The 27,772-nt window shown below is 43.0% G+C and overlaps 1 protein-coding gene across 1 annotated transcript in view; it reads left to right on the forward strand.

Annotated features, from left to right (window-relative positions):
* LOC126298617 (zinc finger and BTB domain-containing protein 24-like) overlaps positions 1-27,772 on the forward strand; it is a 972,133-nt gene that overhangs the window by 281,897 nt on the left and 662,464 nt on the right. Inside the window, exon 2 of the mRNA XM_049990024.1 lies at positions 13,564-13,638. The gene's annotated coding sequence lies outside the window, so the exon portion shown is untranslated. The remainder of the gene's footprint in view (positions 1-13,563; positions 13,639-27,772) is intronic.

Genomic DNA, 27,772 nt, shown 5'->3' on the forward strand with positions numbered 1-27,772 from the left:
GGTCTCATGAACTAACTGCTCGAAATGATTTTCGGAGAAAGCGTTTAGCACAATTTCGGATGATGTTTTATGGGTACCCCCGGAATTAAATATGTATTTTCGCCAACATATCGAGGGTAAATTAAAGTCACCACCTACTATAAACGTATGAGTCGGGTGCGTGTTTGAAATCGAACTCAAGTTTTCTTTGAACCTTTCAGCAACTGTATCATCTGAATTGGCGGGTCGTTAAAAGGTTCCAGTTAGTATTTTATTCCGGTTGCCAACAATGACCTCTGCCCATACTGACTTACAGGAACTATCTACTTAAATTTCGCGACAAGATAAATTACTTCTAACAGCAACACGCACGCCACCGCCAACCGTGTTTAGCCTACTCTTTCGGAACACCGTTAGATTCTTCCCAAAAATTTCAGTTGAGCATATCTCCGGCTTTAGCCAGCTTTCAGTGCCTATAACGATTTGAGCATCAGTGCTTTCTATTAGCGCTTGGAGCTCTGGTACACAGCTACGACAATTTACAACTGTTATACCGATGGTTCCTGTATCTACGTTCTTCCTGTGTTCGGCCTGCACCCTTTGTGGCTGAAGTCCTTGTGTTTCTCCGAGACCCTCTACCCTAAAAAACCGCCCAGTCCACGCCACACAGTCCCTGCTACCCGTGTAGCCGCGCTCTGCTTATAGCGGACACCTGACCTATTTAGCGGAACCCGAAACCCAGCCACCCTTTGGCGCAAGTCGAGGAATCTGCAGCCTACACGGTCGCAGAACCGTCTGAGCCTCTGATTCAGACCCTCCATCCGACCCGATAGCTGCATGGTGCCGGCACGGTAGCTCAACGTGTTCGGTCAGGGGGCACCTCTGTAATTAAAAAGGTGAGTCAAGGGATCAACGATCAATTTGAACGAATGTCTTGTGACATCCGCCCAGACCAAACGCAACGAACTATATCGAACAAAATGAAAAAAATAGTCAGCTTGACGGACTGCCTTCCTAAGGGGCCCGGGTTCGATTCCCGGCTGGATTGGGGATTTTCTCCGCTCAGGACGGGGTGTTGTGTTGTCTTCATCATCATTTCATCCCCATCCGGCGCTCAGGTCGCCCAGTGTGGCGTCGAATGTAATAAGACCTGCACCAAGGCGGCAGGACCTGCCCCGCAAGGGGCCTCCCGGCCAATGACGCCAAACGCCCATTTCCATTTCATTCAGACCCTCCACTCGGCTCTGTACCAGAGATCCACAATCGGTCCTGTTGACTATGCTGCAAATGGTCTGCTCTGCTTTCATCTTGCAAGCTAAACTGGCAGCCTTTACCACTTCTTTTAGGCACTCGAAACCAGAGAGAATCTCTTCTGGTCCAAAGTGACACACATCATTGGTACCGACGTGAACAAGCATCTGCTTCTGGCTGCACCCTGTGCTCTTCATGGCATCCTGGAGGACCCGTTCCACATATGGAATGACTCCACCCGGTATGCACACGGAGTGCATATTGGTTTTCTTTCCCTTCTTGCAGCCATGTGCTGAGGGGCCCCATAACGCGCCAAACGTTGGAGCTCTCAACTATCAATAATCCGGATTGTCCGGATCTTGCAGGCTGAGAGGTTTCCTCTGAAACAGGACAGGAGACAGCATCTGCCTCCGCGACAGCGTCAGCCACAGACAGCTCCTGGAACCTGTTTGTCAGACAAACCGGGGAGGTCTTACGTGCGGCCACCTGGGAAGTCTTTCGCCGCTGCTACGCCCTGGGGCGACCTCCCACTCGACCACAGCTGAGGGGTCAACCTGAGTGCGAGGAGTAACTGAGCTGTCCACCGGTGAGGACCGATCGGAGGACTCGGCCGTGCTGGACGTCCGTTGGATCCCCACAGCCGGCCCACAACAGTGGTGCCCAACCACTGCAGCCTCAAGCTGTGTAACCGAAGCCATCACAGCCTGAAGCTGAGAGCGAAGTGTCACCAACTCGGCTCGCATCCGCACACAACAATCACAGTCCCTGTCCATACTAAAGACCGTGGAAAGCTAAAACATGCAAATAAACGGACTACCGGCACGTGCTGCGCAACTCTACTGTAAACCCTAAAGAAAACGCAGGAATTGTACCTAATAAGTTAGATTAACACGCAGAGATTCAGAAACCTTACTACCGAAGCACTCAGGTGAAACTAAACAATTCGCCCATGATTAGGAACCTGTAAAATGTCGCAAAATCGATTTACTTTCAGGCGCAAACGAAAACGCGGGAACTGTGGCTATTAAATATTAAATAAACGCAGAGAAATACAAGAAACTAAACTATTAAAGCACACAGATGATATTATAAAATTCTCTCCTGGTTAAGAACTCGTAAAAGTGACAAAATCGGTTACTTCCTTGTTCCTGTTTGTGTTGTGGCCGTCTACTCGGTAACTCTTTCTTCCAAATCTACTAAGTATACTGTGGACACTGTCGCCTTTCGAGTTGACAACTGCCCACTGAACTACTCTCTTACGTTCCCGATTTGACGTATCCTCATGCACAGTGTCGCATCTCGCCTGTCCCGGTAAGGTACACGATCCTAATAGCATAGAAAACATCGGACCGTCTGGATGAGAGGATAATTCGGAGCAATCAACATTCCCGTGATTTGGTAGCTCTTCAAGATTCAATAAGCAATGAGTGACTTCAATTTGGTGTGGCATGCCTGATAAAATTTGTGGCCTCTCTTCCTCGCAGCATTGGGATCATCATCCAGGCTAGAGGCGATGTTAGTGTGATGTCTCCTACCGATGGCAAATTTCTGTCGAGGGTATTTATTAGGGAGAGTGAGCTTGAGCAACTGATAAGAGCTCAAGTTGTTATCAGACTAAGTGGAGTGTTTATCATTAACAACGTAAACATTCATTTGTTAGCCGCGTTTCTTGAAAAAAAAGCTGAAGAGTGCCGAATCGTCATCCAGCCCCGTCGTGACCTTACGACGTAAGGGCACTTCTCGCATTACCCAAAGAGGTTTCCTAAATGTTGGTCAACTCCTCACTCCAGTGAGGACGTGTGGCAGTTTTAGGACAACTTCTGTTGCGGCTCGAATTCCTTGAAACATCCCCTGACAAGTTACGATAACAGATAAGGTCGCAGGCACCATTTTTGTCTTTATGCACTATTGCAGAACCACATTACAGATAGAGAATGCGTAACAAGACGCTGAAGTTTTTACCCAGGACAATATCTTCACACGTATATTATCCTGTGACACTTACCGTATAACCAGTGTAGTATGTGGATAAAACTTCATTGTTTAGGGAGCATAGTGTCAGGATCTTCACTTTCACGTTTCCACTAGTGCAATAACGTAAGTCATCTATGTGTCATGTGAACTATCAACCTACAAAATGATTTAATCAAATTGTGACATAAAACTATTTCTTCACAATTCTATTCAGTACTTTTTCATTAGTTACCCGAACAACCAAACTTCTCTTTACCATTCTACTGTAAGACTGCATTCCAAAAGCTTCTGTTCATTTCTTGTCCGTACTTTTTATCTTCTAGTTTAGTGTAAGTATTATGCAATCGATATCATTGAATACGTACAGACTGTAACGTTGACATTTCCTGAGCGATGCTGACATTAGTAACAAATAAAAAAGCCGGATAAGTGTGAGTGGGATCGCGCTCTGTGGGTTCAGTACAAACTTAATTACATTTATAGATAGTTCATCTATAGATATTGACGAATGAGTTTGCGAGTATCAAAGTATTTTACATAAATAGCTGTACATTGAGTTAGAAGCTTAGATTTTTTACACCATTTAGGGACAGTAGCCAAAAGTATTTGATATAATTTCAACTTGGTACCTTGACCCGTTGGTGAGGAAAAGGGGTCTTAACAGATGGTCAATAAATTGATCCTAAAAGGTTCCGTTTTTACCGACTGAGCTTAGTTACGGAAACATAAAAATGGTACCCTAATCGTTTGTCTATTACGTTTGCAGATTAGATCGGCGCGAAGTATCAGCATATATGACTATATACGTAGGTTAAATGAAAAGATGCTAACTGCCTTGTCTCAGCAGAAGGGGTGAATTATTACTGACCACCGTGCCCGTCAAATATCTCAGTCGGCTGTTAGAAGCATGTAAAATTCAAGTAACTGTAGTTGAGAACAAAAACGGCAGACAGCGGTTCTTGCGCAGTATCCTGAGAAGTGCATTTTACTTTCCAAGGAGGCTCCTTAGAGGCACAATTCTCTGGTATTGCTTAGAGGCACAATTATCTAATATTGCTCGTGTTTATGGGTATTAGAAAAAGTTAGCACTGATCTGTCCCGTTAGCAGCATGTCTCTACAAAGAAGCTCGGTGTTGTCCGCTAGAAGAGAAGCACTCGAAAGAACAGTCTTAAGATTTTGCTTCAAGCACTGCAGTAAACAAACTTGAATATAGTTGGGAATTCATTTTTCAGGCCCCACACAATCTGTACACGGACTCCATCAGAAGCACCTGGCTTTCAGGAGCTTCTTCCTGCCCGTGTAGACCTTGCTAGAGGGTGCCTAAAGCACCCAGAACAAGGTGGACTCCTGTCTGACTGTGGTAGGTGCGGTCTAAGCTAAGTTAATCTAAAACACATATCTTAATAAACATCTCTAACAAAATATCACCAGGCTAGTGGTATTGAACAAATAATATTATTTAAATTGCAATCAAATTATGAAAGTGTAACTGTTTGCAAAATAAGTCGTAATGCAATGGGGAATGTGGAGAGGTAACGATTATGCTTCAGTCTCCATTTCATGACTTTCGCTATGATATTTTGGAATACAGACTGCCTCGTCTACTCTTCACTTTGGTATGACTCGAATGCCGAACATGTGCTCTTTTCTGAAATCTTGGCTATCAATCGGCAATATGATATAGTGTCGAACGTCTTTCGGAAATCTAGGAACACAGAATCTTCATGTAGTTTCCCTGTAGCCTGTGCTGATACTTTCAGAGAAACCTCTTTTTATTCACGAGCGTTGTAACGTACGAACTTGCTACATGCTTTCGGATCTTCCAAGAAATGGCCGTCTGTGATACGGGACTCTAATTCTGTGCATCCGTTCTTTTCCCATATTTATAATCTGGAGTCACCTGCAATCTTTTCCAGTCCCTCGGGATACTCGCTGAGATAGAGATTGTCGGTGAATATCAGGTGGGAGAGGGGCTAAATGTACAGCGTAGTCCCTACAACATCTTACTAGAATTCCATCTGGCTCTGGTTCCTTGAAAACTATGCATAGTCTCAGTTATTTGTCAATACCGGGAGCGATAACTTCAGTATCTCTAACTGGTAAATTAGCGCGGCGCTGAATGGCAGTAGGGTATCAGTATCCGTATGCGAAATTGAATTTAAAATGCAGAATTCAGTATTTCGGCGTTCTGTCTGTTCTCTTCAGTTACAACACCAAACTAATTTGCGAGAAGATAGAGAAAAGGTTTGCATACATTTAATAATTTTACACTAGGGTAGCTCTGTTATCTAAATGTCGAATTTTGTAGTAGACGAAGTACCATTCTCGATACACCGTTAGGTGGCTTGCGTAGATTTAAATGTGTGTAGATGTTTATGTATGTTCTAATTCCCGTTACTATTTGGCCGAGGTCATTGTCTGGACCCATACATACAAGAAAAAAAATGGCTCTGAGCACTATGGGACTTAACTGCTGTGGTCATCAGTCTCCTAGAACTTAGCACTACTTAAACCTAACTAACCTAAGGACATCACACACATCCATGTCCGAGGCAGGATTCGAACCTGCGACCGTAGTGGTCCCGCAGATCCAGACTTTATCGCCTAGAACCGCTCGGCCACTCCGGCTGGCCGTACAAGAAAATTTCGTAATCAAGAATGCCTTTACTATTAAACCATAATAGTATTCAGACCAGCCTACAAATTAATTCTTTCTTTATTATTAGAAGAATCTACAGTTAGTTTCTTGCCACCACAGCGGTCAATTCTGTTATTGATGGACGCCTGCTGCTACCTAAAGTTCATTTCGTTTTGGTTCCATTCTTATCGAATTTCCAGCTGGGTAATGTTACTTGATGCCCACCATATTGCACCAAATAACACTTCTAACTTCACTGCATTCACACACACACACACACACACATATATATATATATATATATATATATATATATATATATATATATATATATATATATATACCTCGAAACTTATGTAGAATGTGTAGTGGATCCTAATTCATATCGATATTCATCACTTTCTTGACTGTTCCGCTCGCTATCCTAACGGGTGTAAAATAAATTTTTGTGCTGTTAAACCAATATTGCCGGCCGGAGTGGTTGAGCGGTTCTAGGCGCTACAGTCTGGAACCGCGCAACCGCTACGGTCGCAGGTTCGAAACCTGCCTCGGGCATGGATGTGTGTGATGTCCTTAGGTTACTTAGGTTTAAGTAGTTCTAAGTTCTAGGGGACTCATGACCTCAGAAGTTAAGTCCCACAGTGCTCAGAGCCATTTGAACCATTTTTTGAAACCAATATTATGTTTTGACGGTTATGGTAAACACTTGAACTACAATGACTTCACAACGTACCGCGGGTGATATTTCTCTAAACTGGTCCTCTGGCCACCACGTTAAACTATCTGTAACTTTCTAAACAGACCAGAAACAAGCCGTTGATCTTGCGATGTGGTGCGGACTACAGCCCCCACCATGCAGTCAGATTTACATTTACCGCCATTACCCTAAACTGATTAAGCAGAATACCGCCATGGTGCTCTTTGAAAGGACCCAGCTAGTTACAGTCTCCATCCTTGTGACCCTCAGTCTTGAATTTCGTCGCCATCGACGAGATGTTGAGCATTCATGTCTCTTAGTCTGCCGAGCATCTCAAACTCCAGAGAAGTTGCTATGGAGGAATTTCGAAGAAGTCTTACACACTAGTGGTGATCATGCTTCGCTTTTCTGGCTTCAAAATATAAGGGTTCTTGGAAACATGTGGAGATAATGCGTCTCTGGAAGTCTCGTAGCACGCTCCATGCTTACACTGACATATCCATCTGCTACTACAACTACCTCTATGTCTGTATTGTGCAATCCAGCTTGTGGTGTCCTTGACGGATGTGAAATGAAAGAAATACATAGAATGTAACCTGATCGCGGCAAGTTTCTTACTGTGCTCAGAAAGCAATAAGTTAGCCAGTGAACTTAAAGGATCAGTATTATCTGTGATACTCATTGTACACTCATCAGTGTTTGAATCAGAGGAAGGTGCTATTTTACAGAGAGATGGGTATGGTCTGTGTCATGGCCTCCGACCGTGTGCTTGACAGTCTAGGAAAGACTACACACCTGCAACTACAAGTACACTTACACTCCGTAAGCCAAAAGGATGCTGTGTTGTGGAGAGTATTTTGTGTGCCACTGTACCTTCCATCCTTTTCTGTTGCAGTCGCGAATGATGAGTGGCAAGATCGATTATTGCTAAGACCCTGTGTGAGCTTGAATCTAACTACTCGTACCATCATGGTCTTTTCGTAAGATATAAGTAGGAGGGACCAATATATTGATTAAGTGTTCCCGGAACATGCGCTTTGGGGAGCTAAACGGAAAACCACTGCAAAAGTCAAATTTTTGGTCGAACGAAGATTTTCTAAGCCACCTCGTCCGTGGTTGGACTACACTTCCCGATCATTCTTCTAAAGATTCTCAATCTGGCATCTGCCTCTCCTACGTTTAATTTTACGTGATCGTTCCACTTATACTGTTCCGTAAGCTTACTACCAGACATACACTTCTGGAAATTGAAATAAGAACACCGTGAATTCATTGTCCCAGGAAGGGGAAACTTTATTGACACATTCCTGGGGTCAGATACATCACATGATCACACTGACAGAACCACAGGCACATAGACACAGGCAACAGAGCATGCACAATGTCGGCACTAGTACAGTGTATATCCACCTTTCGCAGCAATTCAGGCTGCTATTCTCCCATGGAGACGATCGTAGAGATGCTGGATGTAGTCCTGTGGAACGGCTTGCCATGCCATTTCCACCTGGCGCCTCAGTTGGACCAGCGTTCGATCTGGACGTGCAGACCGTGTGAGACGACGCTTCATCCAGTCCCAAACATGCTCAATGGGGGACAGATCCGGAGATCTTGCTGGCCAGGGTAGTTGACTTACACCTTCTAGAGCACGTTGGGTGGCACGGGATACATGCGGACGTGCTTTGTCCTGTTGGAACAGCAAGTTCCCTTGCCGGTCTAGGAATGGTAGAACGATGGGTTCGATGACGGTTTGGATGTACCGTGCACTATTCAGTGTCCCCTCGACGATCACTAGAGGTGTACGGCCACTGTAGGAGATCGCTCCCCACACTATGATGCCGGGTGTTGGCCCTGTGTGCCTCGGTCGTATGCAGTCCTGATTGTGGCGCTCACCTGCACGGCGCCAAACACGCATACGACCATCATTGGCACCAAGGCAGAAGCGACTCTCATCGCTGAAGACGACACGTCTCCATTCGTCCCTCCATTCACGCCTGTCGCGACACCACTGGAGGCGGGCTGCACGATGTTGGGGCGTGAGCGGAAGACGGCCTAACGGTGTGCGGGACCGTAGTCCAGCTTCATGGAGACGGTTGCGAATGGTCCTCGCCGATACCCCAGGAGCAACAGTGTCCCTAATTTGCTGGGAAGTGGCGGTGCGGTCCCCTACGGCACTGCGTAGGATCCTACGGTCTTGGCGTGCATCCGTGCGTCGCTGCGGTCCGGTCCCAGGTCGACGGGCACGTGCACCTTCCGCCGACCACTGGCGACAACATCGATGTACTGTGGAGACCTCACGGCCCACGTGTTGAGCAATTCGGCGGTACGTCCACCCGGCCTCCCGCATGCCCACTATACGCCCTCGCTCAAAGTCCGTCAACTGCACATACGGTTCACGTCCACGCTGTCGCGGCATGCTACCAGTGTTAAATACTGCGATGGAGCTCCGTATGCCACGGCAAACTGGCTGACACTGACGGCGGCGGTGCACAAATGCTGCGCAGCTAGCGCCATTCGACGGCCAACACCGCGGTTCCTGGTGTGTCCGGTGTGCCGTGCGTGTGATCATTGCTTGTACAGCCCTCTCGCAGTGTCCGGAGCAAGTATGGTGGGTCTGACACACCGGTGTCAATGTGTTCTTTTTTCCATTTCCAGGACTGTATAACAGTTGTTCGGTAATCGTGTAATCATACAATAACGGGTCTGTCGGCCTATTTATGCACAGTACGCTACATTTGTTAACATTTAGAATCAACTGCAAATTCCTGAGCCAAGTGTCTGAGGTTTTTCTGCATTTAACTACAATTTTCTAGCGTCGACGCTTCGCTACTTGCAACACATCACCTACGTTCAGTCTAATGGGGCTCCCGACGTTACACATCAGGTCATTTCTATGTATTGTGAACAGTAATGGTCTGGTAATTCGAACAGAAGGCACGTCCGAAGCTACTTTTACGTGTGAAGATTTGACGCGCGGAGATTTCTCTCCTGTAAGAACGACATGTGGTTGCTATAAAATCGGGAGTGGTTCTTTGCGATATGTGCGGTTAGCGTTCTTCTTGCACGCGGCGTGTCAAAGCGAGGCTTCCTGGAACGCGCGCGCGCACGTGTGCTGTCGTGTGGCAAAAAGCCTTCCCACGGCAGGAGCTGTCACGCCGCGCGCCTCACATGCGGTGCTTTCATACCCCATTTAGTTCCGCCAGTTTCGAGGGATTTGCCCTGCTTTGCCATCGAGATTTACTACAGAGGGAGTAATAGGCCTTTGGGTAGCGGTAAAAATGCTACCCATGGGGACTTCTGAATGAACCGCCCCAAATTCGCTTGAGATTATTTAAGAAAATAAAGAACAACGTACTGAGCGATGGGGTGGTTATACAGCAGACTCGTACGGGAGCTGACTAAAAATAACCACAGTTCAGCCTGTTTATTTCTCTTTACAAATTCTCTAACCTACCTACCCAACTGAGGGATCTAATACTCCATGCACCGATTGGTAGAACGCCAGATCTCTTTTGTAACACGTTTTTATTAGGTCGCTTTCTCGTCTGTTTGTTCTAGAGACTTGAAACTTTCAACATAACTCAGAACTGGATGGCAACACAATATTAACTCCGTTTCTTGTCCGATGTGTGGCGGAGGGTACTTTGCTTACCACTATCATTTCACTATGAGTAAGAAACTTGAAGCTTTCAGTAAAGCTCAGAACTAGATAGAAATGCAATTTTAACTTGTTTTCTTATCTGGTGTGTGACCGAGTGTACTTTGTGTACCATTGCAATTTCCCGCTTTTCTTGTTCCTCTTGTAAATATTTCGTTGTAAGAACAGTAGCTGATAAGTTCCCATGTGAGCTCCAGTCTCTCCAATTCTAACCTTTGAGTTCTTTACGTGAGGTAGTCGTAGGAGGACGTAATCTATTAGTTGACTCAGATAGAAAGAAACTGAAATAATCCAGAAATTTGCTGCATGTCTCCGTTGTAATCTCATCAAAATGTTTGAAATCGATTGAAATATTTCATACACACAAGAATAAAAACTAAAAAATAACTATTTAAATAAAAATCTTTTTCTTATAACATGTTTTAAAACGGACTAAAATGTTTAAAACAGTTTCTCCCAGTTCTTTACAGACAGTTTTGAAAATTAATGGATCTGAATTTTTAATAATTATGAAAATACTTGTAGCACTTCAAACGAAAAACGTGGCGTGCATTGGACACATAACGGATGCATGAAGCGTTCATCTCATTACTATTGTCTGTATCATGTAGTCCCACGTTTTTCCTTTTAAACTATACATATATTTTCATAGCTATTAAAATTTCACAAGCACAAATTTTTCAGGAGTGTCTGTGCAAGGTTAAGAATCTGTATGGGGCTAGGAGAAATTATTTAATCCTTTTTAGACCGTTTTAAAAAAGTGGTGTTAAATTAAAAAGTTTTTATTTAAATAATTAATTTTTTTCTTAAAAAATCTTGGAGCAGTATTATAGCAGTTACACATGCAACACCTAATTTGACATCTTGGTAACACTATGTGAAAGTTTCGATGCCGCCCAATAATTATTAAAGGAGGAATGAAAGATTCCCTAAATATAATTTAGCGTACTCTTACCCCATTCTGTGAGTACTTTCTACTTTCAACTGAAGAAAATAAAAAGTATTACAAAAAATAGATGGAAAAACAACTTCACATCGCCGCCCAGGGAGATTTAACCACCTCTCCCTCCCACAATATGAAGTAGGCCCTGAGATCTATCCGTACTATGAACTGTAATTATCCCACCTGTTCCAAGCTCTTGAAGGCTTCAGCCCACCCTCCTGCTGCCTACCTAAATTCCTACTCGTTTCCAAATTCCTACATTTGTTTCTTCTACTATTAGTTTCTTAATCCATATATATCCCACAGGCCCGTATCAGTAACGTCGATTTGCAGTAGGTTTTTGGAACATATACTGTGTTCGAACATTAATCATCATCTTGAAGAAAACGATTTATTGACACATAGCAAGGATTCATAAAAGATCGTTCGTGTGAAACACAACTAGCTCTTTATACTCATGAAGTAATGAGTACTAACGACAGGGGATGTCAAATTGATTGCCATATTTTTAGATTTCCATAAGGCTTTCGACACGGTTCCTCACAAGCGTCTTCTAACCAAACTGCGTGTCTATGGAATAACGCTCAGTTGTGCTAGTTTATTCGTGATTTCCTGTCAGAAAGGTCACACAGTTCGTAGTAATAGAAGGAAAACCATCTAGTAAAAGAGAAGTAATATCCGGCGTTCCCCAAGGAAGTGTTATAGGCACTCTATTGTTACTGACCTATATTAACGACATAGGAGACAAACTGAGTAGCCCTGTTAGACTGTTTGCAGATGACATTGACCGCCTTGTAAAGTCATCAGATGACCAAAACGAATTACAAAATGATTTAGATAAGATATCTGTATGGTGCGAAAAGTGCCAATTGACCCTGAATAAAGAAAAGTGTGAAGTTATTTACATGAGTACTAAACGAAATCCGCTAAATTTCGAATACGCGATAAGTCACACAAGTCTTATGGCTGTAAGTTCAATTAAATACTTAGGGACCACAATTACAAATAACCTACATTGGAACGATCACATAGATAATGTTGTGGGTAGAGCAAACCAAAGACTGCGATTCCTTAGCAGAACACTTAGAAGTTGCAACTGGTCTACTAAAGAGACTGCTTACACCACGCCTGTCCGCCCTATTCTGGAGTATTGCTGTGCGGTGTGGGATCCGCATCAGGTGGAACTGACGGATGGTATCGAAAAAGCTCAAAGAAGGGCGGCTTGTTTAGTACTATGGCGAAATAGAGGAGATAGTACCACAGACATGATACGTGAATAGGAGTGGCAATCATTAAAACATTAGCTGTTTAGTCCCCCTTAAACATACCAACAACAACAACATTAAAACAAATGTTTTTTTCGTTGCGACGGGATCTTCTCATGAAATGTCAATCACCAGTTTTCTCTTCCGATTGAGAAAACATTCTGTTGGGGCCAACTTACATAGGGATAAAGGATCATCACGATAAAATAAGAAAAATCAGGGCTCGCACATAAAAATTTAAGTGCCCGTTTTTCTCGCTCGCCGTTCGAGAGTGGAACGCCAGAGAGACAGCTTGAAAGTGGTTCACTGAACCCTTTTCAAGGCCGGTTACTGTGAATAGCAGAGTACTCACGTAGATGTAGATGTAGAACAGCCTCTGCAATACCTTCCTTACCTACAGCTGCCAGCAGCCACGATTCACCAAAAATACTACAGAGAACACTGCTCACTGCCATCGTCACACCATGCGTGTCATAACGATTTTAACGCTGTGCAAATCATAGTTACCCTTCTTTTTATTTGTACATCAAATGTAGAAGAGAGGCACTCTGGCCATTCCTGATGGGGAGTATGTCAAAAACACAAATTCAGAATTTCCTAAATCAGTCGATGTCCCTATGATTACCAAAAGAACGAGCATCTTGTGTTCGTATGCCTGTTGTAGGAAAGTGGAAAAGACTAGAAAAAATTGTTTAAAACTTCGGATGTTTAAGGACAGTCACTTTTCCCGTATATGATCATGTTGATTCCTTAGACAAACAACAAAAGACCGAAATGTGGAACAATGTCAGTGTCACATAAACAAATGAAACTTGACGTGTAACATCCACTTCTGTAGACTTTGGACATGAAAGCGGTTTATTTTTTCATATGTGAGGAAAAGCATTTACAGAATTGTATTTTGTCGACTTCGTCTTGATTTTTTAGTATCTTTATTGCGAATTTTCCACTGCGATGTATCTGTTTAAATCCGATTTCTCAAAAAGAAACTGATATCTTAAACAATGTTGTAACTACGTGCTTCCAGAGAGTAATAATTTAAAATTCTCTCTTTTACGTATTTCCACGCTTTCCATAGTGTTTAGCGATTTGCGTAAGCCACATATAGCCTCTTGGAGCCTCATCTTCATATGGTGTTTCTTGTTTCCACAGATCCACAGATGATCTCCGGCAGCCGGATGACATGACACATCACACTACTGCAGAAGAGAGTGAAGCAGCTTATTCAGGTTGACGTAAGTCTGGAAACTATCCACGAACGCGAAAGAACTGTCGACGACAAACAGTATGGAAATAGAGAAGACAACAGAAGTATTGAAGAAAGATACTAATATAAAGTAGGAAATGTCTCTTCAGTGCCATGGTGAATATTCTCCTGTCGACAAATATTCGTTTCCTTATCAGATAAGGAGCAACTGAGAGGAAAAAAGAACGCTTAACTAAGTTTCTACGAGACGGGTGGAGACATTTTGATAATTAAAGTGGCACGTGTAAATCAATGAGCCTGAAGAGGAAATATTAATATACTAAAATAATTTGTGTTGGAAACAAGCGATGTAAATAAAAAGATGAAGAAGGCTGCCGACGTTGCGAAGCTAAACTAAAAACGATTGGAACAGCGAATTACGCAACAAGAATGTTCAGGAATTCATAAGTAGAGGAGAAAATAAGTTATTACGAATAATATACAACGCAATTTATTTACCTCAGAATTAAAGCTGCACCATCACCAATAGTTCGAACTGATATCTCATAGTCACAAAATGAAATAAAGAACGCATATCAGGACTTCGAGGAACTTATATACAAACTTGTAAATCATATTTTCCGAAAACTGATGCCCACGTGCAAGATTTTAATCCTGTACCTATGAAATCAAACTAATTAGAAGATCTGTAGTGACTCAGAGGAATACAGACCGATGAAAGAATAACGATGTTAGTTTTAGATCTTCAGAGGCCATAGCTTATGTATTGAGTAAATTCTACAGAACAGCTAGAGCCGACGAGGAAACAGTTGGTAGGAGGAACCTAGCGGTAAAACTGCCGTGAAACACGAAACTTATTTCCTGACTTCTTTCGTTAAATGAGAAGACTTAAAACATTGATGGGAGATGTATGCAGAAGTACGAAAAGAGAAAAGATAAAAGAAACGCAAAACAAAAATTATAAGTGAATGTCTCGTAAAGCGTAAGTGAAAATTCAACAAAGTGCTGGGCACACGCGATATAATGTGTCCAGAGCTCAAGCACCAATATAAATCATAGATAAATAAACAGGAAATGGGGGTAATACACTGAACATCCACACAAATTAAGAAATTACTTTCAAGCTTGACAGAAATCTAGAGGAAATTGGAGCGGCAGTTAGAATTTCCTAAGTGATAGGAATAACTCCACAAAAGGCAACCTCCAAGACTATAAGATGTTCCAAGAAATAAGCATTACTGGCGTTGCTGCACTAACAGAGTTATTCAATTTTATGTCTTGAACACATGAAACCGAAGAGCCATCTCATTTACAATTCAAGCACGAGACGCCAGGTGCGAAAACTGTCACATAATACGTTTCACACTCAGCGCATCTAACTTGTTGAGTTGATTCGGGAAGAATATTGGAAATACCTGAAGAAATCATTGGTATTTATCATTTTCACTTTAGAGTGAGTGACAGTAAATTAGTAGTCTTGTGCGTAATAACAAAAGGAAGAGAAATATGAAAAGTTTGTAGTATTTGCTGTGTCAGAATCATATGAAGTGGAGAAGATACAATCTTGATGAAGGGAATTTCTACTTACTTGTCCATGCTCAGGCCAAAGTTCACGATACGTTAATATTTCACTCCTGAAACACAATAAAGCTACCATACAGTTATTCTAGAAGATACATCATACTTTTAGTAAGGCACATTCGCGCTTATAAGGCACTGATCGGTTTAGTCACAAAATACATAATCAATTTAGACAATGGACTAAGATCGATCTTCACTCTGAAGTGATTGTCCGTTTAACTGGCGTTCAGTTACAAGTACAAAGCACATGTAATGAAGTTATTCGTCAAACATGTACCTGTAATTCACTGTGCAGATGTAATAAATGTACGTAATCCATAGCCCAGTGAACGCAACGTGCTATTAAACACGTAGAAGGCGCTGAGAAACATCGTGCCCATAGGGTCATTGTGTCGTTAAATTCTAATAAAAATAATAAAAACGAATAACTGCAATAACTGTTAGAGTGTTTCCGTAGCAAGCTGTGAGATGAGTGGCATTGCAGTATTGTGCTTGTCCTTAATAATATATTTTTATTTCACTCTTTTACTTCAGCCCACTGTTTACTACTACCTTACCAAGCACAGCGCTGTCTCAAATTTTTCAGATCATTGTAAGTGTTTTTAATTCCTGACGACTTCTAACTGTTCCTCTGGAAGACGTCTTTGAGATGACATCACATTGTCTGTTCATCATAGAGATGGAAATACTGCAGTTAATCGAAGAAAGAAGAATATATAAGAAAACAAAGAATTAAAGAGGAAATCAAAAGATTAGGGTTCCTAGAAATGAACCCATCAGTAAATGAGAACATAACAAATGAGATTGGTTAAGAGGGACCTGCAAAAAATACAGGAAGAAATGGTCTTAGGAAAAATGAACATGGCATATAGAAAGATTAAATGTGGTATTGGAGGAGTAAAACATGAAGAATTCTTAAGAGCTACTGTTGGGGAATCTCTGTTACGTACAGGAGAAGGTGCGACAGGGGACATCTTATGTCAGTAAAAGGACAAAAATTGTCATCAGGTGGACGGTGAACTAGGAACAGGTCAGACAATCATTTAAACTTGACAAAGCACTAGACAACTTAACTTCAGACAAGGCAGGAGTCAATTACAGACGATCATAATGACTAAATTAATTTGGCGTAATAGCTAGTACAAAGTGTTTGATCTTAGATCAAAATATTTGAGAAAGGAGACGTACATTCATGTTTCCAGAATGTATTTGTCATCGTACAATCAAAGAACGCATGAACGGATAACTGTCCAAGCTACACAACAGTCTGACACATAATGTATGCAAACTGCTCATTATAACGATATATATAGGACCTGAAGAAGAAATTAAAGATAACCCACACGTAAATCAGTTTGGTTACTGTAAGCGAAGGTAGAACAGAAATAGTCCTCGTGATACAGTTGTTAATGGAACTAAGATAAAGAACAATCAGGATTACTTTATACACACATCAAAAAAAATTTAGCATCGCATCAGGTGGTGGTCCGGCCGACCGCTGTGGCCGAGCGGTTCTAGGCGCTTCAGTCTGGAACCGCGAGACCGCCACGGTCGCAGGTTCGGATCCTGCTTCGGCATGGATGTGTGTGATGTCCTTATGTTAGTTAGGTTTAAGTAGTTCTAAGTTCTAGGGGCGCGAATTATCGTCCATGAAGACAATGCCTCGCCAAAATGCAGCCGATATGGTTGCACTATCGGTCGGAGGATGGCATTCACGTATCGTACAGCCACTACAGCGCCTTCCATGACCACCAGCGGCGTGCGTCGGCCACATATAATGCCACCCCAAAACAGCAGGGAACCTCCACCTTGCTGCACTCGCTGGGCAGTGTGTCCGGGTTGTCTCTAAACACGTCACCGACGATTGTCTGGTTGAACGCATATGCGGCACTCATCCGTGAAGAGAATGTGATACCAACCCTGAGCGGTCTATTCGGCATGTTGTTGGGCCCATCTGTACCGCTCTGCATGGTGTCGTGGTTGCAAAGATGGACCTCGCCATGGACGTCGGGTGTAAAGTTGCGCATCATGCAGCCTATTGCGCAAAGTTTGAGTCGTAACACGACGTCCTGTGGCTGCACGAAAAGCATTATTCAACATGGTGACGTTGCTGTCAGGATTCCTCCAAGCCATAATCCGCAGGTAGTGGTCATCCACTGTAGTGGTAGACCTCGGGCGGCGTGGGCGAGGCATGTCATCGACAGTTCCTGTCTCTCTGTATCTCCTCCTTGTCCGAACAACATCGCTTCGGTTCACTCCGAGACGTCTGGACACTTCCCTTGTTGAGAGCCCTTCCTGGCATAAAGTAACAATGCGGACGTGATCGAACCGCAGTATTGACCGTCTAGGCATGACTGAACTACAGGCAACACAAGCCGTGTACCTCCTTCCTGGTGCAATGACTGAAACTGATATGTTATCGGACCCCTTCTGTCTAATAGGTGCTGCTCATGCATGGTTGTTTACATCTTTGGGTGGGTTTAGTGACATTTCTGAACAGTCAAAGGGACTGTGTCTCTGATACAATATCAACAGTCGACGTCTATCTTCAGGGGTTCTGGGAGCCGGGGTGATGCAAAACTTTTTTTGGTGTGTGCAGTATTAGAGAGTGTGTAGAAAACTTTCAACATTTTAGGTTTGGAGAAGATCTTCAAAACCTTTAGACAGATGCTCGCGAAGTACAGATTGATACGATTAATACACAACATCTTCCAGAACTAAACGGAAGCACTAATAATGCGTGATTAGAAAAGACGAGTTTGTGTTGCAAGAGTGGAATTTTGGATTGTAGATTATTGTACTGTCGTTTCAAGCATTGAAGCAAGTGACAGAAAAAAGTAATAAAAACAACGCGCAAGTATACTTTGAGCATCTTCCCAAAATATACATGTGAAAGACCAGTTGAAGAGAATGGACGATAGTAACTGGCTTAAGAGGAACACTGCTAAATAAATAAAGCAATGAAGGTAATATAAAGCAGAGAGAAACATGCTTCACTTCAAAACTGGGGGTGGAACAATACTGATAGAACTGAAATAATTCTCCTAAGAAGTAAGATGGCCAGTGTAAACAAGATATCTGAAGTAGAGCGGAGCTGGCGAAGAAAGCTTTTTTCAACTGTAAAGCACGTAATTTTGGAAGGTCTTCTTGAAATTGCACATCAGGGATATAGCATTGTAGTGACGCCAAAAGTGGACCATGTGAAATCCAAAGAAGAGACTTTTAAAATGTGATGTTATGGGAAGAAGTTAAAAATCAAGCAAATCGAAAGTGCAAAACGATAATAACAGATCTATTGCACGAAACCGATGTTTTCCATGTCCTGCTATTACGTAAGCAAAATAAACGAGTATAAATTTGTTCGAACAAGAATTTAAAGTATATTTCTGTAGTACTTTTTATCTTATTGCGTAATCTGCAAATATCACCGACGTTTGCGCTTGCGTCTGCAGACTATGGTGCTTAACTTAAAGTGCTTATACTTTTCACATTACATTGTACTTCGTTATTTTCTCATACTTCGAGTAGTAAAATTTTACCGTTCTTCTCTTAAGCTACATTACAGCGCAAGAACCCACCACACAGATCCCATTAGTGCAAATTTCTTATTTTCTTCCCATTTTGGAAATGTCGGAGTGTTAATTGTTCTGCAAGCTGATCCGTGGATTACTGTACGCGGAGTGAACGTTTGCGGTTAACGTGTAGTGGGCAATAGAGTTGGTTCCTTTCACCAATCTCATCTCCACACAAGGCTTTATTTTGCGCGAGTGCCAAATCCCTGCCGTAACAGTAAGTGTTCGGCCGTATAGTTGTCCCAATTAGTTCTGTCATCTCTGGTATACATATTTGACCTCTCGTTTGGTCGTTTCTCAGAAATACGTCTAGTCTCGCCATAGTGCGCGTTAGCAGTTTGCGGATAGCTCTGCGGTATTGTTGGCTCTAAGAATTGTTACACAGCTCAGTATTCAGTTTCCTTTATCGTGATACTGGAAACTTCTAAAATAACAATATGGCTGTAGAGCGACGCAAAGTGAGAGCCGAAAGGAATGGGTAAAATAATACCCTTGCAAAACACAACTTTCGGAGCAAAGATGCAATTAATGAAAATTTTTCTGAGTAAAATAGCACAGTAAAACTGCAAGAAAATGATTTTCTGGTCTAATGAGACCCGCACACAGTACGGAAGCTTTATGTACTAAGACGCAGATTTTCTAATTACATTTTAAATATTAGTTTCATGTGTAAACTAGACTGCACGACATACTTAGAAAGTGTACATGAAATTGCTGCTTTCAGTCAGCATGATGCGTATTGTTACACGCAAGACACAATGGACTTATCGTTATTTGGGACAAAGTTCAGATAAAATTTTGTTATTTATGTATTCTTGTTTGACCGTGAGCGAGATCAGCCTGAGGAAATCAGAAATCCTGAAAAAAAAAGGTTTATGCATTGAAATTTTAATAACATGAATAAACGAAATATTATCGAAAATAGAAGATAATATCGATTAAAAGCGAACCAGAAAAGAAACGAGAAACAAAGGAGAATTATTCACCCACCACGGACGATAGGGGACACTGAAGAATCACCTAAAAAAAATTATTAACTGTAACATCGAACAGAGCACTCACTAAGAATTCTTGGCAAGTATGTTTACAGATCTCTTAGTTTTTGTGATACTTGTTATGAAATTGTGCAATGTCTTACTGCATTGAATATTACGTTCCACGTCCGCAGTTTTATTGTTGCGTTTTGCTTCGTTTTACTTGAACTTTCACAAAAATGTTCCAAGCCGACCCGACTCTAATGCTTTCGTAGGAGATTGCATTTGGTTCTACTACACAACACATCATTCCCGAGTGAGCTGTGTATTGTGAAAGGAGACGTAAAAATATTGTATTTAGTTCTACTACACAGCATATGTTTCCCGGGTAAGTGGTGTATTGTGAAAGGAGACACGTAGAAAGATTAGTGTGCACTAAAAGGACGGTGAAACACAATGAATGGGTAACGTTGGGAGATGAAATAGTGAATGTAGCAAAGGATCAAATAGGTAGAAAAACAAGGCCTAGCAGAAATACTTGGGTGCCACAGGAGACACAGAATTTAACTGATGAAAGGAGAAAAGCTGGCGAAAGGAAATAAAAACGTCTAAAAATGAAATTGACAGGGAGTGCAAACTGACTGAGTAGGAATGGCTGCAGGACAAGCATAAGGATTTAGAAGCAAGTTTAACTATGGAAAAGGTAGATAACGCCTATAGGAAAATGAAATAGGCCTTTGGTGAGAAAGAAAGCAGCTGTACGAATGTCAAGAGCTCCGATGGAAAAACAGTCCTAAACAAAGCAGGGGAAGCTGGAAGGTGGAAGGCGTACACTGGCGAGACAAAACGTTATGACCACCGCCAACCGAAAAACTGAATGCCGCCCTGGTAGTATTGTGGGAACGTGAGCTGGTAATAAATGTGTATAAGTTGTGTAGAAAGCGGCAATACGCATCGCAAATGGGGAAAGCCGCTCACAGAAGCAGTATTAACGAAGTGAGATTGTTAGTCCCACCACCTAAAAACGAGCATCGGCTGTTGGAGTGCTACTGTCCCGAGGATCCATGGACAGAGGTTGCAGGGCGGTGAAACCGTGCCCAGAAGACAAGGTGTTGGATGTGCACGTCTCGCGACAGACATGTTTTACGGAGATATGCCTGCTCTGTAAAGCAGGATAGGCGGTGGTATGATGAATGTCTGACGATAGAGCACAATGCTAGTGGAGGGATTAGTGTTTCGGAGCACCTCGTTCAGCGTTCAGTGCTGAACATTCAGCTCCACAGCCAACGACCCCTTTGTGTTTTCACGATGACCCAGCATCACCGTCAATTACAATTTCAGTTGTCACGCAATCATCGAGACTGAACCGTGAATCAATGGAAACATATCGCCCGGTCGAATGGGTCACGTTTCTTGTTGCACAACGTCGATGGTGGTTCCCGGATACGCCATCATCCACAGGAGTGGTAGCCTAACAGATGCAGTGGGCTACGCACACAGGCCGATGGGCAGTCTTACGCTATGACCTTGGCTTGTATGGAACCTGTGGAAGTAATCGATACCTCCATGACATCGGCCTACGTTATTGTGGCCACCTGCATCCCTTCACATTTGATATCTTACCCGACGGTGATGGCTTCTTGCAGCAGGTTAATCGCTACGGCGATTTAAGGAACATGATGGTGAACTCATGTTGATGTTTCGACCACCAAATTCGCTTTATAGGAAAGCAGTGGAACACATCTGGAAGCTATCGTGCGCCAGCCCAGTACCCTCAAACCATCGGCCGGTAATTTGCTGGATTTGTCCTACCGGTCCGTTGTCATCTGATGCCACATACCTTCGGAAACCTACCAAGTACTTGCCGAATCCCTGCCACGCAGCATCATTGCTGTACTTCGTCCTAAGGTGGATCAAAACGCAACTAAGCATGTGGCTGAAATGTTTTCGCTCATCAGTGTATCTAGAGGGGCTGTACAAGGGGGATGAAATTGGAGACTGTATTATACAAATCGAAGAGGACGCAGATGGGAGATATTGTACTGTGAGAATAACTCTGCAGAACACTGAAAATCCTAATTCGAAACAAGATCCCGGAAGAAGACGACATTCGGTCAGAACTACTGATAGCCTTGGAAGAGCCAGCCATGGAAAAACTCATTCATCTGTTGTGCAAGATGTATGAAGCAGGCGAAAGACCCTCAGACATCAACAAGAATGTAATAATTCCAATTCTAAATAAAGCGGGTACTGACAGGTGTGAATGTTACAGAGCTATCAGTTTAAAAATCATGACTGCGAAACACTAATACGAATTCTTTACAGAACAATGGAAAAACTGGTAAAAGCTGACTTCAGGTAGAATCATTCTGGATTCCGGAGAAATGTATGAACACGAGAGGCAATACTGACTCTGCAAATTATATTGGAAGACCAAACAAATACCGCCCGAACAGACCTGGAAGGCCCATTTGTACCGACCGGCCGCCGTATCACCCTCAGCCCTTAGGCGTCGCCGGGTGTGGATATATGGTCAGCACACTGGGAGAGCGGTTTTCGTGAACGGTGTGGCTACTTCTCAGTCAAGTAGATCCTTATCTAGCCGTACGAGGGCTGAGTCCACCCCGCCTACCTACGGCGCTCTGCAGACACAGACGGTGACCCATCCAAGTGCTAGCCAAGCCCGACAGTGCTTAAAATCGGTGATCGGACGGGAACCGGTGTTAACACTGTGACAAGTTCATGGCTTATATTGGAAGATAGGTTAAGGAAAATCAAACCTACGTTTGTAGCATATGTACACTCAGAGAAAGCGTTTGACAATGTTAACTGCAAAACTGTTTGAAATTCTGAAGGTAACCAGGGTAAAATACGGGGAGCGAAACGCTATTTACAGCTTGTACAGAAACTAGACGGCAGTTGCAAGAGTCGTGGGGTATGAAAGCGAAGCGGTGGTTGAGAAGGGAGTGAGATAGGGTTGCAGCCTATCCCCCGATGTTATTCCATATGTACATTGAGCCAGAAAGGAAAGGAAACCAACGAAAAGTTTGGAAAAGGAATTGAAGTTCAGAGAGAAAAAACAAAAACCTTAGGGCTCGCCGACGACATTGTAACTCTGTCAGAGAGAGCAAAGGACTTAGAAGAGCTGTTGAACGGAATAGACACTGCCTTGAAAGAAGAATATAAGATACACATCAACAAAAGCAACACAAGGATAGTGGTATATAAATGAATTAAATCAGGTGATTCTGATGGAATTAGATTACGAACCGAGACCCTAATGGTAGTAGATGACGTTTGTTATATGGGCAGTAAAATAACTGATGAGGATATACAGTGTGGACTGACACTGGAAAGGAAAGTGTCCCTGAATAAGAGAAGTTTGTTAACATAGAGCATAGATTTAAGTGTTAGTAAGTCTTTTTTAAAGGTATTTGTCTGGAGCGTAGCCTTGTATGGAAATAAAACGTGAGCGACGAACATTTCGGGTAAAAAGAGAACGGAAGCTTTTCAAATGTAGTACTACAGAAGAATGCCTCAACATTAGATGGATAGACTAATAAGATGGTACGGAACAGACCTGGAGAGAATATAAATTCGTGGCTAAACGAGACTGATAGGACTCAGTTGACAGCATACGTTCTGAGATATCAAGGAACCACCAGTTAAGTACTGCAGGAAAGTTTAAGGGTAAAAATTGTAGTGGGGCCAAGAGCTTTTCAGGCAGCGATGGTTATATGTCAGCAATGATGGATAGCTTTACCGATGAAGAATTGGCCACTGTGCACCCGATGTATGGATTCGCTGACTATAACGGAAGAGTGGTGCAACGACGCTATGCTGCCCTGTTTCCTCAGGGCTGCTAACTAATTTACTGCAGTTTTTGCACCTGCCCCAAGATTGTTGCAGTACTTTGCGTTTTAGATGTACATCTTGGTCATTGTGTATTACAGGCTCTGTCATGTTCCTAAGTTACTTCCACAGAAAAAAGGTAGTTGTCGCAAGAAACTGTTGTTTTTGTAGCTGTTGTTGTTGTTGTGGTTGTCGTCTTCAGTTCAAAGACTGGTGTGATGCTGCTCTCTATGTTTCTCTATCCTGTACAAGCATCTCCATTTCCGAATATTGAATAAATCATAATTACGTTGGTGTTCTATGACGAGCCACTGGAAACCGCGGGTCCCTTATATTAAACTACTCAGGAAATATGGTTGAACAATCTCCAAAATATCGGTGGCCATCGGGTTGATCCTGTATATCGGAAGTAAAAGATTTCAGATGTGATGGAACAAACAATAGAGGAAGTTGGGGAACTGCAGCCTGGGGATCTGAATGGAAGAAGTCATGTTATGTGGGTCTGAACACTTTCAGGCTTGTAGAGAACCATTCTGTCTATATCTGCACCAGCACCAGTCGACTGGCTTGACTCTGGACTTGCAGGTAACGAACGGCTCTCTTAAAAGGTTGACACGACGTGAGTTCAGAGTGTCTTGGACAGACACATGCAGGTGAAAACCCAGATATAGAACAGTACATTTGTGCATCATCCTGCTCCAAGGTAAGGTGCGTAATGTGCCATTGCAGCCCCTGTCGTATATATTGTTCCTGTTAACGACACACCGACACAATGGGGAAACGCTTCACCACTTAATCCTCCCGTACTTCATTATGGGGAAATGAGAGACTCACAGACACCATTTCGGAACAAATAATGTTGCACTTATAAAGTTATAATATTGTATCTATAAAGTTTATATTATTCAATGCTCACTAAAATTGTTTAATGTTCCTAGGTGAGATATACAACGGGATTTCAAAAAGCAAGTTACACTTGTCGTAAACGCTAAGAATACTGCGCAAAAGGAACGGCGCATTGTCAGAACAGAGTTCATGTTGCGGCCTGACTGCAGACACATTTCTGCTACCATTCGGTTGACCGATGCAACAAAGTGTGGGAGTTGAATGATGCAGAAAGTGTAAACGTAATACAAAGTTCAAGTAGGCGGTACAGTACGATTCTTGTGGGCAAAACGTCTAAATGACGCAAATATTCACCGTGAAATTCTGCCAATATACAGGGTGTTTCCGTAAGACCGTGCAAAAATTTAACAGAACATAGAGGATGCTCTACTGAACTATTTGACGGAGGAACCTGGAGTCGGATAAGCCAACTTAAGGAGAGAATAAGAATAAAATCACATTACTACGAGTTTTTTTATTTACATTAGTTACAGTTAACTACAAGTACCATCAATGACACAATAAACGTATCGTTTGTACTGTATCTTACAAAATGTGCTGAAGCTGACGGCCATCAACCCCAGTGCAAGCATGACATCTGCGAACAAGATTCTGACGCACTTTGACAGACATCCCTGGTGTGTTCGAATCATATCACAAACAGCTACAATTCTGGCAACTAATACCATCTCCGTATCAACTGGGGTCTCATAAATATGTGATTTTAGATATCCGCATAGGAACTAATCAAGGGGATTCAGGTCAGATGACCTCCCAAACCATGGAATAGCAACTCCCCTTCCAACCCAGCGACCAGGAAATATAGCATTCAGATGGTTACCGACATCCACACTGAAGTGGGGCAGGCGGTGCACTGTCATATTGTATCCACATCCTCTCACGAACAGCCAAGGGTACGTTCTGCAACATCTCAGGTAGAACTCTTAGCACGAACCTCAAGAAATAGTGGTCATTCAGACGGGCAGTAAGATTGTCCCCTACTATGCCGGCCCAGATATTCACAGCAAAACGTACTTGATGGTGTGACACTACTATAGCGTGAGAGTTTTCCTCATCGCACATATGGCTATTCCTGCTGTTCGAAATACCATCGCGATCAAATAAGGCCTCGTTAGCACAATTTGAAGGAAATCTGGTCGGTCAATCCATTGTTGGAGAACCACCGACACAATGCGACCCATGACGCGAAGTCAATCAAGCGCAGGGCATGGACTCGTTGTGGGTGATATGGGTGTAATTGTTGTTCGTGGAGTACTCGCCACACGCTAGAATGTGCAGCGCCCATTTGACGTGCAATACGACGAGTACTTGTAGTGGGGTCCGCTGCAACACGTTCCAGCACCTCGTCTTCAAAATCGGATGTGCGAGTGGTCCTCATGTTGCCAGGTGTCTCATTTCTTCATTCCACTGAATCAGTCTCCCGCATTAATCGATCGAAGGAAATAAACACTTGTCGTGACGGATGATGTGAGTTAGGAAATCGTTCCCTGTTCAGCAGAGAGAGCTTTGCAAAATTTGAAAACTGAATAAATCATGGAATAATGTAGATAGAGAGGTACAAATTGACACACTTGCTTGGAATGACATGGGGTTTTATTAGAACCAAAAAAATACAAAAGTTCACAAAATTTCCGACAGATGGCGCTTCATCTGATCAGAATAGCAATATTTAGCAGACCAAAGTAAGACAAAGCAAAGATGATGTTCTTTACAGGAAATGCTCAATATGTCCACCATCATTCCTCAACAATAGCTATAGTCGAGGAATAATGTTGTGAACAGCACTGTATAGTATGGCCGGAGTTATGGTGAGGCATTGGCGTCGGATGTTGTCTTTCAGCATCCCTAGAGATGTCGGTCGATCATGATACACTTGCGACTTCAGGTAACCCCAAAGCCAATAATCGTACGGACTGAGGTCTGTGGACCTGGGAGGCCAAGCATGACGAAAGTGGCGGCTGAGCACACGATCATCACCAAACGACGCGCGCAAGAGATCTTTCACGCGTCTAGCAATATGGGGTGAAGCGCCATTCTGCATAAACATCGTACGTTGCAGAATGTGTTTATCAGCCAGGCTGGGGATGATGCGATTCTGTAATATATCGGCGTACCTCTCATCAGTCACGGTAGCAGTTACAAAACCAGAATCACGCATTTCCTCGAAGAAAAAAGGCCCGATAACGGTAGATGTGGTAAATCCAACCCATACCGTGACATTCTCGTCGTGCAATGGAGTTTCCACGACAGTTCTAGGATTTTCGGTAGCCCAAATTCTGCAGTTGTGGGCGTTGACAGACCCTCGGAGCATGAAATGAGCTTCGTCGGTCCCCAACACGTTACTCAACCAATCGTCATCGTCCGCCATCTTTTGAAACGCCCACACCGCAAATGACATCCGCTTCACCTAATCGCCAGATAACAGTTCATGATGCCGATGGATTTTGTACGTATAGCATCGGAGGGTACGCCTAAGTGGCAACCAAACAGTAGTGTATGGAATGCCGGTGCGACGTGCGACTGTACGACCGCTGACTTCCCCGTGCATAGACGAACCCGCTGAAGTCTCCATTTCTGCCTGAACTGTCTCAGCAGCATTACGCCTTGTGCTCGGTCGGCCACTACGGGGTCTATCGTCTAAACAACCCGTGACTTCGAACTTCGAAATCATTCTCGCACAGCTGCATTTGTCAACAGACCTTTACCCGTTCGAATCCCCTTCCTATGACGATAGGACCTTAAAGCTGAACTATCACATTCCCCATTCTGATAATACAGCTTCACTAAAAGCGCCTTTTCAGGTAACGTCAACATGTTGCGACTGCTGGCGCATCTGATTCTCTCTCTGATTACAGCTCCTTTTATACGCGATTGTCATGCGCAGTCATTGACGTTTTGCTGTCCAGCGCCATCTGTCGGACATTTTGTGAGCTTCGTATTTTTTTTTCTAATAAAACCGCATGTCATTCCAAGCATGTGTGTCAATTTGTACCTGTCAGTCTACATTATTCCGTGGTTTATTAAGTTTTCAAATTTATACTGACTTTTTGATCGCCCGGTACTTACCCACACACGAAGTGTATCTCAATGAGTTCTGCGAAACTGTATCGGCACTGCTCCATCATATTGCACTGTACGTATCTGAATAGCAATGAGTAATGAATTGGTCTGTCGCTGATCCATAGCACGTTCTGTCATCGGGCAATGTAAATACGATACAACAGAGCCACCTTATGCGCAAGTAAAGTAAAGAAAACCTGCATCTCGATTTCCTAGT

Source organism: Schistocerca gregaria, chromosome X (genome assembly GCF_023897955.1).
Source record: "Schistocerca gregaria isolate iqSchGreg1 chromosome X, iqSchGreg1.2, whole genome shotgun sequence".
Taxonomy (NCBI): domain Eukaryota; kingdom Metazoa; phylum Arthropoda; class Insecta; order Orthoptera; family Acrididae; genus Schistocerca; species Schistocerca gregaria.